This window comes from Nannobrachium achirus (assembly GCF_963921795.1).
Source record: "Nannobrachium achirus genome assembly, chromosome: 12".
NCBI classification, from domain to species: domain Eukaryota; kingdom Metazoa; phylum Chordata; class Actinopteri; order Myctophiformes; family Myctophidae; genus Nannobrachium; species Nannobrachium achirus.
The window spans coordinates 41,705,915-41,712,025 of record NC_137832.1 but is presented as its reverse complement, the minus strand read 5'-3'; positions in this window follow the sequence as shown (position 1 = coordinate 41,712,025).

The window sequence follows — 6,111 nt, the reverse complement described above, 5'->3', positions numbered from 1 at the left end:
GGCTGGGCCAGCCTGGCAGAAGAACCGAGCAGGCCAACGGCAGGTTGGTTATGTTGTGAAGGACACCCCCCACCCCCTCAACCCACGCTGGCAAAACATCCTGCTGGAGTTGGGGTGGTAACCTAGTTACCGCCCATGGAAGACTCTTGAGCAGGGGCGTCACAAGGGAGGGGGGGAGTGGGACTGAGTTACTAGGGTCCAAGGTGGAGGGGCCTTAATTATTTTATACTATTGAAAAATAGCAGATATACAAGATCTGCTATTTCTGAAAAGTCGTGAAAATGTGTGCAAGTCTTTGAATATATGTATTTTTTAAGCGAACATTTGTAACTAAAACGTTGCTTCTGGGGGGTCCCTGGAACGAAATATTTTGAGATGGGGGGTCCGTGGGCCAAATACATATAATTTTGGGGGTCCTTCACATGAAAAGGTTTGAGCACCACTGGCATAGAAACATAGGTTTTTGAAAACGAACTTAGAAGCATTTGAAATATTCAAAGACTTGCAAAGTCCAATTTACACAATTTTTCAAAAATAGCTGACCTACAAGCTCGCTGTGAGCTTGTATATCTGCTATTTTTCAATAGTTAAAGTACCCAGGGCCCAGAATCTGGTGCGACACCCCTGCTCTTGAGGGATGTGGTTGCCTAGCAGCAACCAGCCTTGAGATGGTGCGACGCGACATCTTGTGGCATCTGAGGGATTGTGTGCTCAGCCACTCACTCATCACCACACCACTCTTCTTTCAAACGACACCCCCGACTAGACAGGCCCTCCATCCTCGGACCCTCACATCTCTACCTCGTCCCCTGTGTTGCCTCCAATGAGGCTTCTGAGGTAACGTTCCATATTGATGTGGAGGAATGAGTGCGGAAGGGTGGGAGCAATTGCTCGGAGGCCAAAAAAAAAAAGCGATCCTCTCGGAGAATGTGCATGCATGCTGTGCGTGCTCGTGTGTGTGTGTGTGTGTGTGTTAGGTGGGCATCGATATGTTATGATATCGGTATTGTTTGAGCAATATGCAATATATGGGATAGTGTCAAATGAACAGGCAGTCGGTATTGGAAAACCCTGTGAAAGGTTTATATCACTCACTGTACATTAAGGCTACTTATGAGCAAGATCAATAATGTCACACTAAATATTGACATGAAAATTATATTATTAGCTTCTTTAGAAATATAATACAGGGACAGAGCAGTGGTCTGTTATTGAACAGCTGCTGTCAGGAAATAACAGACCACAGAATGCTGTGATTGAGCAATCAGAATTGGGCATTCAACAAAGCTGTGTAAAATGGATAACACAATAAATTGGTTACCTCCTTCTGTTACACATTGTAACAGTTAAGGTTTGATGCCGATCGATGCTGTCCACTCTGTGAACTTGCCTAGAACAGATAGCATCACAGGGAGGCTACTCTCAGAGAAAAGAAGAAATTCTAATTAGACTGCTGACAATTTGATGGATTGTATGTGCTCACTGCACAAAAAATAGTCCAAATGGAATGGACCAAAATGAGTCCATTCCATTTTGTCCAGAAGAGTGATAGAGCCATTTATTATAATACATAACTGGGACACAACTGGTTGTCTAAAGTGTAGTATAATTTAGGGATGGGACGATTAGCGATTTTATCGTGATAAAAAACACTCATGATAATCGTATCGTGGAGATTTAATATATCGTGATATCGTCCTCCGTCATGCACTGGGATCAATTCACCTTTAATTGGCCGAGCTGCATATGTGGTACCACTTAAACCGACTATAATTGGTAAAACATAATATACGTACCTGATACCGTCTTTTTTTCACTCTCTATCAAATGTCTTGCCAAAAAATCTCAAGCTCACAACAACTTGTAGATCGGCTATTTTTTTTTTTTGGCAAAAGTTCCGCCCCAGTTTAATGGATTTTGATTATCGTGATAATATCGTAAATCACGATTTCTTTGGTCACAATAATCGTGATATGAAATGTTCATATCGTCCCATCCCTAGTATCATTACTTGGCTGTAAAGACAGAGTCATACAGTAGTGGCCAAAACATCGGACAGTTTCTTTGGAGGAAATGGAAAAACCCATAGATAACATCACATGGCTTCACAAAACCTTCAGCGGAATATAAATGTTAACTGGAATAGTGCTGCTACATTTCTCACAAATCACAAATTATTGATTATGTATTGGGAAGTCCAACTGATATTGCAATGGGGAAATCCATGCCATACTGGTGCCCACCTCAATTGGATTATACATGTTCCAGTTGATTTTGTCTCTGAGATGTGATGTTATTTAGATTTATTTTAATATACATTATTTGGGTTTATTGTTGTTGTTGCATAGCTACCAAGAATGTATCATTTGTGGACCCAACAGTTTTGTTTTTGGTTGAAATGTGTTGACTTGACTGAATTGTATGTATTGCACTCTGAATTCACAAGCGATTTAAAAACCAGCTGCCATGCTACTATTGTCCAAAAATGTTTTAGACCAAGGCGTGGCTGTTATCAAAGGCACCATACCAGGTCTACTGTTTTCAATTATGGTAAATCTTCTAAACATTCTACTTTTAGTGTCAGAGAAAGGCAAATGGTAGCATAGCACTTTAATGTTGTTGTGTGATTTCATCTGGGAAACTAACTAAATACCACTTTTTTTTTTTCCGAAATCTGTTGCGTTTGATGCTGGTGATTCTGTTTTACATTCCTTGATTGTGGGTTTACAGCAATGTTTTAGATAAGCACTGCCAACATTGAGCACAAGCGTACCAAGCACAGGATCCAGCAGATAGGCACCTGCACTATAATTAAAAGTCAGAATTAAAGGTGAGTCTGCTGACTTCACATGAGACTATGTGCCAAGAAAAGAAAGACACGTTGTTTTTGCAGGACATGAACAAGGGAAACGTTTTTTTTGTTTTGTTTTTTTCACATTCTGACCACATTCCACATTTTGTAATTTAAAGGATGTAAATATCTTTGACTTCAAACTAAAATAAAATCCAGTTGTCTGTTTGCTCTTTGTACTGTGTGTGTGTGTGTGTGTCTGTTAGTGATGCATCTGGCGCCATCAGCTGGTAGAATTAAGTCATTTCCTACACATTCTCCACTGATGCAAGGGTGGGGGGCCCCCACCCATGACCTTATGGCAAAATATGACAAATAGGTAATGCGTTGTCAATTTAGTTGTTGATGTTGATAATGCGACTATATATATATATATATATATATATATATATATATATATATATGATATTGACATACTAACTATACTAACATGGCAGTCAATGAGATAATGCCAACAGTTAAATCAACCTATCCTCATATTGGCTTAGAGTCTAAGCCACATGACGATTGCAGTAACCACTGTGAATGGCCAAATTTCCTCACTTCTCCATCTACCATGTGATCATTTCTTCATCCTGGATACTATTAATAGTGTCTGTAGATTCATTGAGCTCATGCAGGATGGAGGACCAATAAAAGGAAACAAGTACGCTTCCCCATGAAATGTGTGAGATAGATCCCTTGTATTGGAGGAATCCAACCAGCCTCTAGAATAGATTACAAGCAGTGGTGAAAAAAAGTGTGTGTAAGTGTTTATTTTATTTGAAAGTGAAGTATCCTTTTATATTAAGTAAAAGTATCAATACGGAAATGTAAAAACACTGTTACAAGTAAAAGTCCGGTAATCAAAATTTTATTGAGTAAAGGTTCAAAGGTATTGGGATCAAAACACACTTAAAGTACCAAGTATAAAAGTCATTATTATGCAGAATGTCCTGTTTCACAAGTTACAATATATGTCTAAGATGTATAAAACATCTTTTTATAGCAGATCTAGCCAAAGCAAGATTTTCAAATGGCCACATTTTTAATAGGTCTGAACTGGTTAATGTATGTTTTGTAATAATAATCAAAATCTACAAGTAACTAGTAACCAAAGTTTTCAAATACGTGTAGTGGAGTATAAAAAGTACCATATTTGCCTCTGAGATGTAGTTGAGTAGAAATTAATGAGCAGAAAATTGGAAATACTCCAGTATAAGTAAATATCCCTCAAAATTGTGCTTAAGTACAGTACTTCAGTAATTGTTACTTAACATCAATGATTACAAGCAGCAGAGTATATAGAGTCTCAGGTTCATTCCGCATTGCATTGACTTCTAATTGCAAGGTCTAATCTTGATGGGAGCGAACAAACACTCGCTCTCATAGAAAGTTAAGCTAGAGAGGAATGGTGAGAGGGAGGTGAACAAAAGGGTGGAGACTGAGAAGAGAGGATGAGATACACAGAGTGGGTACACAGAGCTCAGTAGAACCCAGTTCTGTTCACTCTTGAAGGCCGTTCCTACCATAAGGATTCTAGCAGGGAGGGAGGGAGGGAGGGAGAGAGAGAGAGAGAGAGAGAAGGTGAAGAGAGAGATATATCTGTCACTGTCCTCTGGATCAATGCATTTCATTTCTGACAATGCACTAACATTTTTATTTTGAGACCATGCACTTGTTAACATGCTCTGTGCGTAACAGAATGACATAAATAGACACAGTCAGAGACTGGGATGAACATCAGACGATTGAAGAACACTTCATTCATTCGCTGTCATATCGAAAGCAGCAGGTGAGTCGAGGTTTCATCATAATTCTTTGCATCTTCAGTAAGAGTTCTGTTCAATGAGTGTAAAATGTGTGACACAGATGATGTTTTTTTCCTTTGAATTCCTGCATGCAAGGTTTGAAGGTATGCATTTAAAGCTGTATGAGTAGAGGGCTCTGATGAGCTCTTGAGCTTGAACAGCTTGTCAGGTATTCACCTGCATGTGCACCAAAATGAAAGCTTTGCAAGCATTTCAAACAGACAGGAGGCTGGCTCTTATATTCGGCTCCAAGTGCCAGGCGAGATCACAATCATGACTGTAAAGGCTCTTTAGATCATGGCTGCTGCGTAAGCAGTTCAGTATAAGCTATAAGATTCCAAAAGAGCATGAATATTTTATTAAGTAGCCTGCTAACAGTTATAGAGTTTTAATACAAAATGTCTGAGGGAGAGAATGGTGCACAGCACACACACACACACACACGCACACACACGCGCGCGCGCGCACACGCACGCGCACGCACGCACGCACGCACGCACGCACGCACACACACACACACACACACACACACACACACACACACACACACACACACACACACACACACAGCATGGGTGGAGTTGGAAAACATAAGCGGGTCTTTCATGAGATCAGTATACCTGTGCAATAAAGAGCCAACTGTGCTGTGAGTAAACTTTGACGATGGCAACACACATATGCATGCGTACTCTCATGCACACGAACGAACACACACACACACGCACACGCACGCGCACGCACACACACACACACACACACACACACACACACACACACACACACACACACACACGGTGGAAAGACACACAGAGAAAGACTTGTTTCTGTCATTTCCCTCTCCAGCATCGTGGCACTCAGAATGTGAGGTCAGATATCTTCTCTAACCAGAACCCACCGGATCCCTCCACCACTACATCTTCTCTACACTGCTTGAGGTGAGTTACCAGTGGTCTCTTTTGTTTCATTCTTACTAGGGAGTAGGGAGCCCATGTCAGGGCGAAATGGCAGTTTTCCGTTTGAATGATTCTGATGATGATGGGACATCTCACTATAAAGGCCTTTATTGCAGGTAACACCTACCGGTATGTGTTCACAACAGTCTGTTGATCAACAGCATTTTGTCTTGCCTACTTTGTTAATGTGATTATATTTTACTTGTTTGTCATTCTAGGTGATTTCATTGTTCCTGGGATCCAAAACATGGATTCCAAATGAAGGACAAAGACAAGACACTTGTGGATGAAGTTGACAATGTGACCTACTGAGAACGGCATTAGTTTACACAGAGATAACCAGACCATGTCTCCTCTGAAGAGATATTTCTTCAACTACAGTATGGGCTGGGACCCAAAATGGATGTTTTTTTATCTTTCTAGCGCATCCCCACAAGACAGGTGGTAATGGGGTATGATATGTCCTGAGTACAGGGCTATGAACTCTTCAAACTCCCTACTCCTTAGTAACTCGTTA